Below are 13,006 nucleotides of genomic sequence, written 5' to 3' on the forward strand. Positions count from 1 at the left end.
CACTTAGGCAGGTAAGGTAGCAAGGCTACACCTGTTGAATCAGTGCCTCTCATACAGCTGTCAGGTCAAGGAGGAAGCATGGCGACTCTGCTGCAAGTCCTAAGTACATGATGTCCATGTTCTCTTTTAGTGGTGGGAATGCTGTAAAATTAACTGCCACAATTAGAAATGAAAAAAGATTTAGAGAAGTTACAAATGGGTGTAAGCTAGCAATGCAATGTGTTTGAAAAAGATCTAGCAGTTTCAGGAGATGGAAGAGATTGCATTTATTTTTAACATGAATAATATTCTTCTTGAAATGAAATGGGATTGAGACCAGTATTTAATAATGTAACAATTGATTACTCGGGAGCTCTTTTATGTGTATGATTTATGCTAGTTATTATCTGTATTCTCAGGTAATCTTAGTAGCTGTTGAAAAGCAGTCCACTCAGAAACACTAAACTGTACATGACAAAAAAAGAAAAAAGGAAATGACACATGTCTCTTAATCTTCGCAAAAGGCTCTGTATTCCTAAATTATTTGGGTGTAAAGTATATTAAGATTTTGTAAATATATATATTAAAAAATTACATGGCACTGAAGTACATGAGTGATCAACTCATTTAGGTGGCCTCTATAGGGCAAATAATTGCCCTCGCCATTTTGTGGTACAGAGGTTAGGAGGAAACTGAGTTCAGATTTGCCACGGTCCAGCTACAACAATACTTAAGATTTATTACTTTTTCACGATTGTTTATAGTTTTAATTAGATTTGGGAGTGGGCTCCACTTTACTTGTAAGCCATCTAGAGTTTACCTAGATATGTAAATAAACAAGTCTCCAGCATTCTGTCACACACCAGTGTGACCAAGAAACAGATCCTGGTTTGAGGCTTTGCAGATGAAGATGTGGGACTATGCAATGACAACAGATTCGATTTTGAACAGTTTGGGTTCTCGGGGAAGATACATGTTTTGACTCATAAGATACCATGAGACCAGTCTTGTTTGCCCTTTACTTCCCCCCTATCAGTGAATGGCTGTCATTCACTTCTATAGGGAAGGCATAGAAAAACTGGTGCATTTGGGTCACTGTTGCAACGAAGGTGAAAAAATTGCCCTGCATCCCTTGCACTGGATGGCTGAGCTCTCAATGGAAGGGATATTGGGCGTGGGTGGGTGTCACACTATACAACTACACACACATTTACACCCCCCTCTGCCCTTGGCATCATGGGTGTGAGGCCATACAGAAGAACCTTCTAGGTTTTACCTGCCTCTCACTATGCAAGTCAATGGAGCAATGTCCTCACTGAGTTGCATGGGGAAGAACAGAGAGAGAAAGAACACAAACAGATGCTGGAGTCTGGGGGTGCTCCCAATATTTTGAGACTGGCCACACCCCACAGCAGCCATTTTGTGACTAGATGTGTCCTCATGGCAGCCATGTTGTGGTTGCACCCATAACACTTTAAAAAAATCCAGATGTGCCTAAGGGCCCCAAATGGGTCCAACATTTATATAAAGACCACATATTTGTTAAGACACAGGCTACAGGAAATGCAGCTTTAATCATCTAGCCTTCGATCCTACACAGCAAAAAGTTTCTGGGGAGACTCTGAGCTCTTCCATGGAAACCCAGGGTTGTCTCTCAGATTCTTGCACTACCCAGTGCCTTTTCCTGGTAGGCTATAATTTGGATGGGGAGTGCATGCCAGTGTCCCGTACAGCAAGACGGGTTGCATAATAACTGGGAGTGCGGCTCTATGTGGGTAAAGGCGCTGGTGAAACCATGGAACCTTCTCTTCAGGTTTAGACATGCTCCTTAGTTGTTTGATGCCACTAATGAGTGTGAGGCATGCATAGGAAATTATGTATATACATACATAGACGCACACATGAAGAGCTTCCCAGCTTCATCTCTCTCTCCATCCAAGAAGGGAATCCTATCCACTTTGCTGGCCAGGGAACAAGTGTGTAGGATTGCAGAGGTGGCCAAGACAAATTTGACTGGTGCTTACTCAACTTGGTGCCACTTCTTCTTCCATACTCACTACTTCAGATCAGAAGCAACCACCCCTGCAGGGCAGCAAGCTGGCTACCTCAGTATACCGAGTTGGCCAACGTGAGAATTTGCACTGCAGGCTCCGCTGTCCGGATGCAGCTGGATGAGTGCTTTGGCCTGTCCACGTGCGCAGGGGAATTTGAAAGCCCTGTGCAATGTGAAGAACAGGTGTCCTCCTGTATATGTGTGTGACTGTGTGGGGGTGTAGCTTGTCTGCCTCAGCTTGTTCAACCTATCCGATCTGCATCAGCAAATAACTTGCACAGTGAACGCTGTCAACTTGCAGCAAAATATGGGGCACTCATTGTAGGGAGAACCTAGGGCCATCTTGGGGGATTTTTCACCTTAGATACCCAAAGGTCTTGAGCAAGCTCCTCTGAATAGGTGTGCACACGCATGCAAGCCCTAGGATGGGGGCCTCCCCCTATTAATATCAAAAGAGGCATATTTCACTCTTTAAAAACTGGCTTTTCTTGCACTGGATTAAGCAAATCAACAGGTAAAGGTGAAGGGACCCCTGACCATTAGGTCCAGTCATGGCTGACTCTGAGGTTGCGGCGCTCATCTTGCTTTATTGACCAAGGGAGCCAGTGTACAGCTTCCGGGTCATGTGGCCAGCATGACTAAGCCACTTCTGGCGAACCAGAGCAGCGCACGGAAACGCCATTTACCTTCCCACCAGAGCGGTACCTATTTATCTACTTGCACTTTGATGTGCTTTCAAACTGCTAGGTTGGCCAGAGCAGGGACCGAGCAACTGGAGCTCACCCCGTTGTGGGGATTCGAACTGCCAACCTTCTGATCGGCAAGTCCTAGGCTCTGTGGTTTAACCCACAGCGCCACCCGCATCCCTAAATCAACAGGTAGGGGTTGCAATTTGTTGACGAGCTGAAGCCATTCCTGGTGTGTGGCAGCTGTCACATGCTGACAGGGGAGAGCTGAGTGCAGGGTGGGGACCCAAGGTGGACAACTACCCTAGAAGAAGCATGACATGTCCCACACCAGAGGTACTACCTAACACCCCATATGCTCCACCTTTGCTTCCACATATGCTTGTACCACATATGCTTGTACACCCCTCTCTGTCTTCCAGTGAGGCAAGCAAGAGGCATCATCATCACTGAAGGACACATCCTAGGCAGCCAAAAACACTTGATTGGAATTTGCAGTAACTGGGAGCGGCAGCGGCTGGCAAATGTGTGTGGCTTGCGGAGAGTCCCCTGGGCAAATAGAGAGGCTTGGGGGGCCATCCCTGGGTCCTGAGGCTCCCCACCTCTGCACTAAAAGGCAGCGACTTTCTCCAGCACATTTCCTTGAACACGATGTGCTAGAGGTGTTCATGTTTTGGTAGTTGGGGTGGACATACCTTATATTGAGGGTCGAGCTAGACAAGGAGCACATGATTTTAAAAATGTGCTCCACTGAAGCTATGGGACCTCAGAGCCTTTAAACTGCAGCTGCCAGAGATCAGACCATTAGCACATGAAAGCACATGAACTCTGGGCCTCCCTGCACTTGGCAGTGGAAGGAATTTCCTGCGGCTTGTCTTGCTTGCCCGAGCCATTTTGAGCTCTTTACTGCACGAGCTTCTGTGCTCCCTGATCACTTGTCTGCACCCTTCTTTGCACTGCCTGTTGCTATCCTATGCGCATGCATACAACGTTTGCCCGCCGGTTGTCTTGCATAAGAACTGGATGGGGCATGCGATCTAAGAGACCGAATTCCCTTTCCTGTTGCACATTCTCTTTGCACTGGTTGGAGAGGAAAAACTGTCCTTTGCGCTAGAGCTGCCTAGACCGATTTTCTCCATGGGCCTTCCCTCACCCCCCCCCCATCCCAGCTCCTGCGGGCAGCTCCCCACCCTGGGATTCCTCAGCAATGAGGTGGCTCCTTTCAGATATGTTTTCTCTCTCTTCCAAATCCCTGAATCAGAGGGTGTGTCTACTAGGCTCACAAATACTTGCAGGCTCCAGCAGGAAGAGGGCAGAGTCTTTCCCATTGCTACACAGCAGAGGTAGCCTACAACTGGCCTCCTGCCACCTAGGCCCTTGCCAGACCAAGCAGCCAACTCTGAAGTGCTGGTTCTTTGTTCCACCCCTTTTGATAGCAGAGTTCCTTTTAATCCCCTTCTTAGAGTCTCACAATTGCAGCCTTATTTCCCACAACCAGCTGCAGAAGGTGGGGGGAAATGGGGCAGAAAGCTTTTGAGTGTGCCATTTCTCTCTCCTTCCGTCTCGCCTGCCCTGCCCTTGGGAGTGACTCACCCTTTTACCTGTCCTTCGGCCCTCAACAGTGCTCCTCCACCCTGGACTATGAAATACCACAGTCATGCACAATTGCTCACACAAGGCCTAGTATTTAACAAAGTTGCGGGGTGGGGGGGTAGGAAGTTTGATTCAGTTCACATTTAAAGGTGAATGTACCTAATTTACCGTTTCTTTAACAATATGCCATCCAAAACTCAGCAACCCTCCAAAGTTCTCAGTTCTCAGAATTTTGCAATGTGTTTCTCCAGTCAAGTAGTGTGTCCCAAAATGCATATTCTAGGGTTAAGCATGCATTTTTAAAATGTGCATATACCTGAAAGCAACAACAACATATTAATGAATGTTGAGTGATGTTGGGTTGAAATTAAGTGGTTTCTAGCTGGAATGGTACACAAGAATATGAAAAAATGGTCCTTTTTTTCTTTGTATATAAGTAAGAGTTTAAGCTACAATAATTTAAGAAGATGGATAGAAAATAAGGGGTTTAATTGTAATGCTAGGAGATAAGGATTTGCTGGATAAACAATTTGAACTGGAATACAAGAAGGGGAGGCATGAGGAGGTCAGGGAAATATGTTATTGAAAAATAAGTTATGAATTTTATGTCTTTTTATTATTTTTTCTTTTTAATTTTTCTTTGTTTGTATAAAATGGAAAATTCTAATAAATATCTTATTAAAAAAAAGAAAGCAACAACAACGAAAAGCATTATGTTATGGGGAACTGCTTTGCAGAAATGAGTAATTAGGAGAAATGAAAATGGATTTTTATGAGGACTTTTTTAAAACAAACAAACAAACACAAAACATTGCAAACTGATGTGGAAGCAGTGAGAGCTGAACTTGAGACGGTAAAAATGAGAAACCTAAATGGACAGATTTTCCCATTCCTAGCGCTGCTGGTGGTGGCAGGAGGCTCACTGGTTTTATGTTAAGTGAACCAGGCCATCACAGACTGGATTTTTGACTCTGTGGGTGCTCTTGCAGTGAGCTCAGTTATCCCCCGCCCCCCGCAACTTATTACAGGGAAGCCAAGCTACAAAGCTACCAAACCAGTGCATTCTATTCATTCCCCCCTCTTGCCCCTCTGCCTTCTCAAAGAACTGGTTTGCAGTGGTTTTTCCGCCTTTCAGCACAGTTGCAGAACCAGCCTCTCAGGCATAGACTGGCAAAGCACCGAAGATGCCCATGGCGAGAGGAGTGGTCCATGGGGAAGTTAACAATCCACTCAACCTCAACACAAACACGATTCAACATGGATAGGGCTGCATTTCCTATTGCCAGCACTCCTACCATTCGCTGACAAACCCACAGAGCCACTTACGAAAGGTTAATATCCTGCACATCAGCTGTGTGGGAGAGGGAACTGGACACTAGACTCAGCTCCCAGCTCACCCTGCAAAATAGCCGCTTGGTGGTATTTTTAACTTTATTTATCTACCAGCTGCATTCTTATACCTAACCTGAGCTCAGGGCGTTGTACAACAAGGATTAGAACAACCAGATACAGTCATCATATATAAATCCATGTAAGAAACTTAAACACAAAGTCTCCAGTAATTATAGGCATTCTCAAAATCATCACGGAAGCCTTTAGCTGGCTGTGTGCACCTCCTTTGGCTTGAAATGCATACAATGAAACAGTGCTTTCTTCTTTTCTCCAGCTCAGTCTGCTTCTAGACAAGCTCTTTACTGAGCGTTTATCCTGATTTGTTTGCAGCGAGGTTAGACAGAATTGGCTAATTAATGAGCGTTCATTCAGATTTGTTTGTGGGCGGTTTAGAGAAAGTTGCACCAAGCAAGTGTTGTTCCATACTTTCCTGTCACTTTCCTTGCCACAAGAAGTCCAGTGGGCAGGCGGTTGGAGCATAGCCTTGAATCTGCCAGTATGTGATTGAATCCCTCCGTAAAATAGTGAGAGGCTCCATTGGTTTGAAGGCCCAAAGTCACTTAAAGAAAGAATTAATCTCTCTCTTGGATACCTGCGAGGCTGCCACTCAGCAGGGGAAACTTCAGCTTGCTTCAATAATAATAAAAATGAAGCATCTAAGCCCCACCTGCACTTAAAGAATCCTAGGAATTTGTTAAGGGTACAGAGAGTTGTCAGGAGACCATTAGTCCCCTCATAGAGCTACAATTTTCAGAGTGGTTTAATGGTCAATCCTTCTTCCCAGGGAACTCCAGGAACTGTAGCTCTGTGAGGGCAACAGCTGTCTCCTAGCAGCTCTCAGCTCCCTTAATGAACTACACTTCCCATGATTCTTTGGGGGAAGTCGTGGCTGTCTAAAGTAGCATCATCCCACTTTAAATGTACAGGGCAGATGGGGCCTAAGAAACTGACCTGCTTAGGAACCCGAGGCGGCTTTCATTCCATTGTATGCGCTGCAGCAAACTAAATTTAAAGTCTGTGTCTAAGAAATCCATACTTTGTACCAAGAAACCTCAACATTTGCACGCAGAATGACCCATGCAAGCCACAGCACTGTGTGCTAAGCTGCTTATTTTGCACAGACTTTGCTTTTTACTTCGATGCCCAGGCATTTGATTTTTTGGTTTGTATAGGTTGGGGTCCCGCCACATCCTGCAAAGACATTGTGTGGCTGCAGGAGGGACAGAATCATTCAGTGTCTTCAGGGGAACATGAGGGAGCAGTAAGAGAGCACCATATGACCTCACCTTACCATCTAAATGTGAGGTTTCCTGGGCATAGTCGGCCAATTGGTGCCAAAGAAGGACAGAACTTTCTTTATGTATGCAACAGCAGCAGCAAGAATACTTATTGCAAAGTAATGGAAGACACAAGATTTACCCACCCTGGAAGAGTGGCAGATGAAGGTGATGGATTATATGGAATTGGCGGAAATGACTGGCAGAATCCGAGACTTGGGAGAAGAGTTGGTGGAAGAAGACTGGAAGAAATTTAAAGACTATCTTCAGAAATACTGTAAAATTAATGAATGTTAAAATGATGTTGGATTGAAAATAAGTGGCATTAGCAGCAAAGTGAATAAGAATATGCAAAAATGAATTAGATAATGGATGAAAATATAGAGTTATAATATGTTAAGATACAGAGTTAAGATAAACGAAAGAGGGTAAGGATTTGCTGATTTGATTATTTAAATGGGAATACAAAAAGGGGAGGTGTGAGGAGGCCAAGGAAATAAGCTAATGAGTTCAAAGTTACAAAAAATGGATTTGTTTTTAATTCTTTTTTAGCTATTTGTCTTTTGTATTTTGTATCTTTATTCCTCTTTTTTCTTTTTCATGTATTTTTCTATCTTCTCTTTTTTGTATCTTTTTCTTTTTATATGACCTTTTTTCATTTTGTAAACTTATGTTTTTGTAAAACTTCAATAAATATCTTTTTTAAAAAAACAACTAAAGTGAGGTTCCCCCCCTTCTTCTTCCTGTTACTGTCCTCGTGTTTCTCAGTGCGTTGTCAACAACATCACGAGGGCTTGAAACTTTAAAACCAAAAAGGAATTAAAATCAGGTTCTCATGAATGGGTGGCAGTGGGAGAAAAGGGGAAAGGCAATATGGCTGCACATCTGTCCTTGGAGCATAGTGTCCCAGAGACACAGCACTCCTTTAACTTGCCTGAGTGTTCCTTTGCTGCCTGTCCACAATTTTCAGCAGGCCACTTGGTGGCGCTGTTGTTCTAGATCACTTGAAGCTCTGAGGAGGACGTGAAGTATGCAATTAAAAGGACTCCACCCTTGTGAGAACAGCTTGTCCAATCTGTTTTATTATTGCATAGAGTGAAACGAAACTTAGCCACCCACCTTTTCTGAAGGGGCTGGTGGCGATCCTTGGTTACCGGTAGACTTTTGCCAGTACAGTGGTACCTCGGGTTACATACGCTTCAGGTTACATACGCTTCAGGTTACAGACTCCGCTAACACAGAAATAGTACCTCAGGTTAAGAACTTTGCTTCAGGATAAGAACAGAAATCGTGCTCCGGCGGTGCGGCGGCAGCAGGAGGCCCCGTTAGCTAAAGTGGTGCTTCAGGTTAAGAACAGTTTCAGGTTAAGAACGGACCTCCGGAACGAATTAAGTACTTAACCCGAGGTACCACTGTAGTACCGAAGGCAAATAAGAACCCCTCACCTCTCGCATAACAAGTTGGATTTGCTGAAATTCCCTTTTCTACACAATTCTTATAGGTGCAAGCCCTCTTTTTCATTTGGCCATCCTAGAAGGGCCTGTTACCATCTGACACTAGGCGCAAAGTTCTTTGGGGCCTTGCAGAATGCCTTTCTGTATGAATTGAGATACATGATGTGTGTGTTTGAGAGAAAGGTAGGCAGGCAGATTTCCCTCCAGGAAGTGATATTCCATGGCGTAATATGCACTAGGCATTTTCTATAAAACACACAAGTCCCTGCCCACAGATTCGCAAACTAAAAGGAACATTTAAGAACCTCTCCTTCCTTCCTTCCATCCTTCCTAGGTTGGCAGACACACGTTCCTTCTGATCCAACCAAGGCTAGATAGCTTTGTAACTTGGAAGTTTAGCAGGGAAGTTATTAGCTGCCTGGAAATTCCCGGTCATGTTTGTTCAGGCACATGCCTTTCAGCTCTGCATGTGCACACATACATTTCTCAAATGTAAGACAAGAGTATACACACAGCCCCAAAAGCAAGACTCCATGATAGAAGCAGACAGAGCTGGAGTTGGATTTTGCAGACCTGGTTTCAAATCTCATTTCTGCCACGGACTCATTGCATGGGCTTGGGCAAGTCGCTATAGGTCAACCTCAGTTTCCTTTGTGCGAAGGGTTGCGTGGAAATGGAATGGAAATATAACGGCTGCCAGCTCATTTCCCCAGAGAGCCACTCGGCTGATTTGTGGATCAGGAAGTGGAAGCAGCCACCAGGAAATCTGCAACATTTTGGAGCTTTAAAAGGGATGTAGAATTATTGACACCGTGCTCTAATTTGGTGTGTGAGAAACCCATTACCTTTTGTGCAGTCTCCTAGAGCTACTGTTTCCAGAAAGCTAAAGGAGGGCATACATTAGGAGAAAGGGAAGGCTTGCAGATTTCATCTAGGGGACGCCTACCATTCTGTCCCCTCTCACTGAGCACTGTTATAGTATTGCTTTCCCCTCCTCCCTGCCTCTAGTGTAGGGGTGAGGAATTTGTGGCTCTGCATAGGTTCTTGGACTTCAATTCCCATCAGCCTCGGCCAGTGCACAGAACTTTTGAAAGGGGTGGTATGTCCATTAGATATTTGCTGCTTGTGAGTTTCCCATTTGCATCTGGTTGGCCACTGTGAGAACCGGGATGGTGGATTAGACAAGCCATTGGCCTGTTCCAGCAGACTCTTCTAATGTTCATATGTAAAGACACAGCTTTCATGGGTAGTAGCTAAGAACACTGCAAAGATGACCTTCCAAACACTCAGGGCATTAAAATATGTACATAAGCATTTAAAAAGAGAGCAGAATGCTCAATCATGTTATTTTATGATTGTGCATTAGGGCCGCTGCACATGGTGTGACTGACACACTCCCTGTGGGGGTCAGCTGTGTGAAGTGGCTCACGCATGGATTATATGAATATTCTGCACATCATCACACACAACACAAAATTGGTGTGGCATAGCATGGGTGGTGCTGTGGTCTAAACCACTGAGCCTAGGTCTTGCCGATCGGAAGGTCAGTGGTTCTAATCTCCACGACGGGGTGAGCTCCCGTTGCTCTGTCCCTGCTCCTGCCAACCTAGCAGTTTGAAAGCACGTCAAAGTGCAAGTAGATAAATAGGTACCACTTCGGCAGGAAGGTAAACGGTGTTTCCGTGTACTACTCTGGTTTTGCCAGAAGTGGCTTAGTCATGCTGGCCACATGACCTGGGAAAACTGTCTGTGGACAAACGTCGGCTCCCTCGGCCAGTAAAGGTAGATGAGCGCCACAACCCCAGAGTCATTTGCGACTGGACTTAACTGTCAGGGGTCCTTTACCTTTACCTTTACAGAGTGGTGGTGGTGGGGAATTGCCTAATTGATGTGGTGATTGTGGCAAGCCATTTCTCAGGAAGGACTCATCCTTTGATACATGGAAGAAATGGAAGCAGTCTCCACGTTGTGGCTCTGATGCGAGCACCAGTTCATAGGCACTCAGGATATCATGTATTCCACACACCTGAATAAGACACTTCAGTTCTCAGTAACATTGCCCAGTAACATAGTAAAATGCCTGGGCAATCTGTTACTCAAGGAATTGTTTTCGGTGGGATTCAAAAAAGAAAAAGAAAAATAGGCACCAGGCCTTGTGTGCTGAATTTCAGCCTTGCTCGAAAGCCACGGACTGAGCTGTTGGGAGTGGTTTTGGCTACCTCACCACCTCCAAGCCTGTGTGCGCTGCTGCCAATGCACCTGGTGAGCTCAAAGAATATTTTTTCTTTTAAGTCCTGGCAGATGTTGCAAGACTCGGTTGAGGTTGGAATGCTGGCATTCCTCTCCTGATTGGCCAGCCGATCAGCGAGAAGAACAAGAGATGGCCTTATAAGGTAAACAAGAACACTTGCCGTACTTTGCCACACCTATGTAAGAGACTGGACTTGTCTGGAAAAATGGTGAACATTTCCTCTGTTGGGTGGAGCTGCTTTCTCTGTCTCTTCTAAAAAGATCTTTCTTTCTTTCTTTCTTTCTTTCTTTCTTTCTTTCTTTCTTTCTTTCTTCCTTCCTTCCTTCCTTCCTTCCTTCCTTCCTTCCTTCCTTTCTAGGGGGAAAAGATCATATGCATGCAGGGGAAATCACGGCACACGCCAGAGAAATCTGATATGAAACATTTATGCTTTACCGTGTTAAATAAAGATCTCTGCTTTCCCCCTGTCCCCAGGACATTGAACCCCTGCACACTGCAGGAATCCCACCTCTTCTCCTGTTCTGATTTCTGCAGTGATGCATAAATATTAGCAATATAAATATTAGGGTTGGGGGGAGAAATTTGACCCAGTTCTAATTTAAAGGCAAACATACCCAATCCATGCTTTCTGAACCAATCCACAAAGTGAAATATAGACAGCCTTCAAAGTTCACATTTCTCTGAATTTTGAAGTGCAGTTCGCCAGCCAAATAGTATGTACCAAAAATGCATATATTAGGTGAAAGTGTGGCTATAATTGCATATATTAGCAAAAATAACATACAAAAATGCATTATATTAGTTTTGCAAAATTTGCATGTTAGGAAAACATTCATTAAAGTTTCTCTATTAGGAGAAATTTGCAATGAAATGCTGATGAATTTTCATGAAGATTTTTCTGATGTAGAGATGTGGAGAATTGAATTTAGGAGGGAAAAGTGAGAAAGAGAGAAATCAGAACTGACATAGTCACATACTCCTAGCATTATCCCACTGTTTCCTGCAGCAACCATGTGAAATGTGAAAATAATATATGTTGATTTATCTGATTGGGCCAGGAGATACATCTACACGGGGAGTTTAAAAGTACATCAAGTTAAGACTTTAACATTCACTGCAAGAAAAATCCACATAGCCTGACCTTTACTACCCCTTCGCTTACACGAGAATGCGATTGCACTTATTCTGAAGTCACCGAGATGCTGTCAAATTGTTTCTGATTGCTGGAAACTCTGTGAAATTGCTTTAGCTTTCTGCTTGGCGCATATTCTGTCTTTTGATCTGGACCACCAAGAACTTTTGTCACTCCCCATTAAAACTGTTTTATTTGTGGTGTTTTGTTTTCACCACTTGTTCATCTAGGTTTTTAAAATCTAGTTTTAAGTAATTTCTAAGAGAATGTTGTAGTGATGTTGGGGGTTCTCCCAAACCCTGCAGAGCCAATCTTTTAATCAAATAAATCAGTAGCATTATTGGTCTTCAAAGCATTTTACAGTCTTACAGTCATCTATCAGCCATCAACCTCCTAAGGAAGGTCAGTGTTATTCTCCCCATTTTGCAGATGAGATGCTGAGGCAGGATGGAAGTGTTTTATCTTGGCCCACCTAGATAGCTTATGGCTGAGGTGTGATTTGAAACCAGATCGCCCTCTTTGCCACTAAAGTGCACCAGCTTCCTGTCTCACTGAGAAGGCAACAAGTCTTCCTGATTGGAATCCACAGAATGCAAGACAATTTCTCCAGAAATGAATCATTCAGAGTCAGCTCCAGACAACTCCATCTTTGTGTTCAGATGCAACCAGGTGTGACTGGAGTGGATTCCCGTGAAGAGCTAGGATTGTTTAGATTGCTGACCAAACCCAATAGATGGGGAAAGCTCCTTAATTGACTCATTCCTTCTGCCAACAGGTCAAATGCTAACCACATCTTTACAAAGGACTAATTTATCATTACTAGAATCAAGTGGCAAAGATTTTCCCAGACTTTACAACCTCCTTGAAGGGCAATGGGGGGTAGTATTGCATTGAATGCTTTGAACGTATATATTTGGCTTTCTTCTATAATGTTTTATTTGATGTTTTAAAAATGAGATTGGACTAGATGACACTTGGGTTACCTTCCAGCTTTTCAGTTTTACGATTCCATGATAAAGCGGTATAGAAGTTAAATGAATAATAATAATAAATAATATTGCACATGTGAATATTCCTTCAAGGATTTAGAACATTAGCATGTCTGGGAGAAAATTAAAGTTAGAACCCATCTCCATGGCATGCTCCTTATCTTCAGAGTATGACCCCTTGCCACCCCCAATCTGAAGTA

The 13,006-nt window shown here is 43.9% G+C and overlaps 1 long non-coding RNA gene across 2 annotated transcripts in view; it reads left to right on the plus strand.

Moving 5' to 3' along the window:
• Window positions 1–13,006, plus strand: part of LOC310756026 — a 29,181-nt gene that overhangs the window by 11,887 nt on the left and 4,288 nt on the right. For both annotated transcript variants that reach the window (XR_014544659.1, XR_014544660.1), the window contains exon 2: window positions 10,727–10,864. This is a non-coding gene — a long non-coding RNA (uncharacterized lncRNA). The remainder of the gene's footprint in view (window positions 1–10,726; window positions 10,865–13,006) is intronic.

Source organism: Podarcis filfolensis (genome assembly GCF_964270895.1).
Source record: "Podarcis filfolensis genome assembly, chromosome: 2".
NCBI lineage: Eukaryota > Metazoa > Chordata > Lepidosauria > Squamata > Lacertidae > Podarcis > Podarcis filfolensis.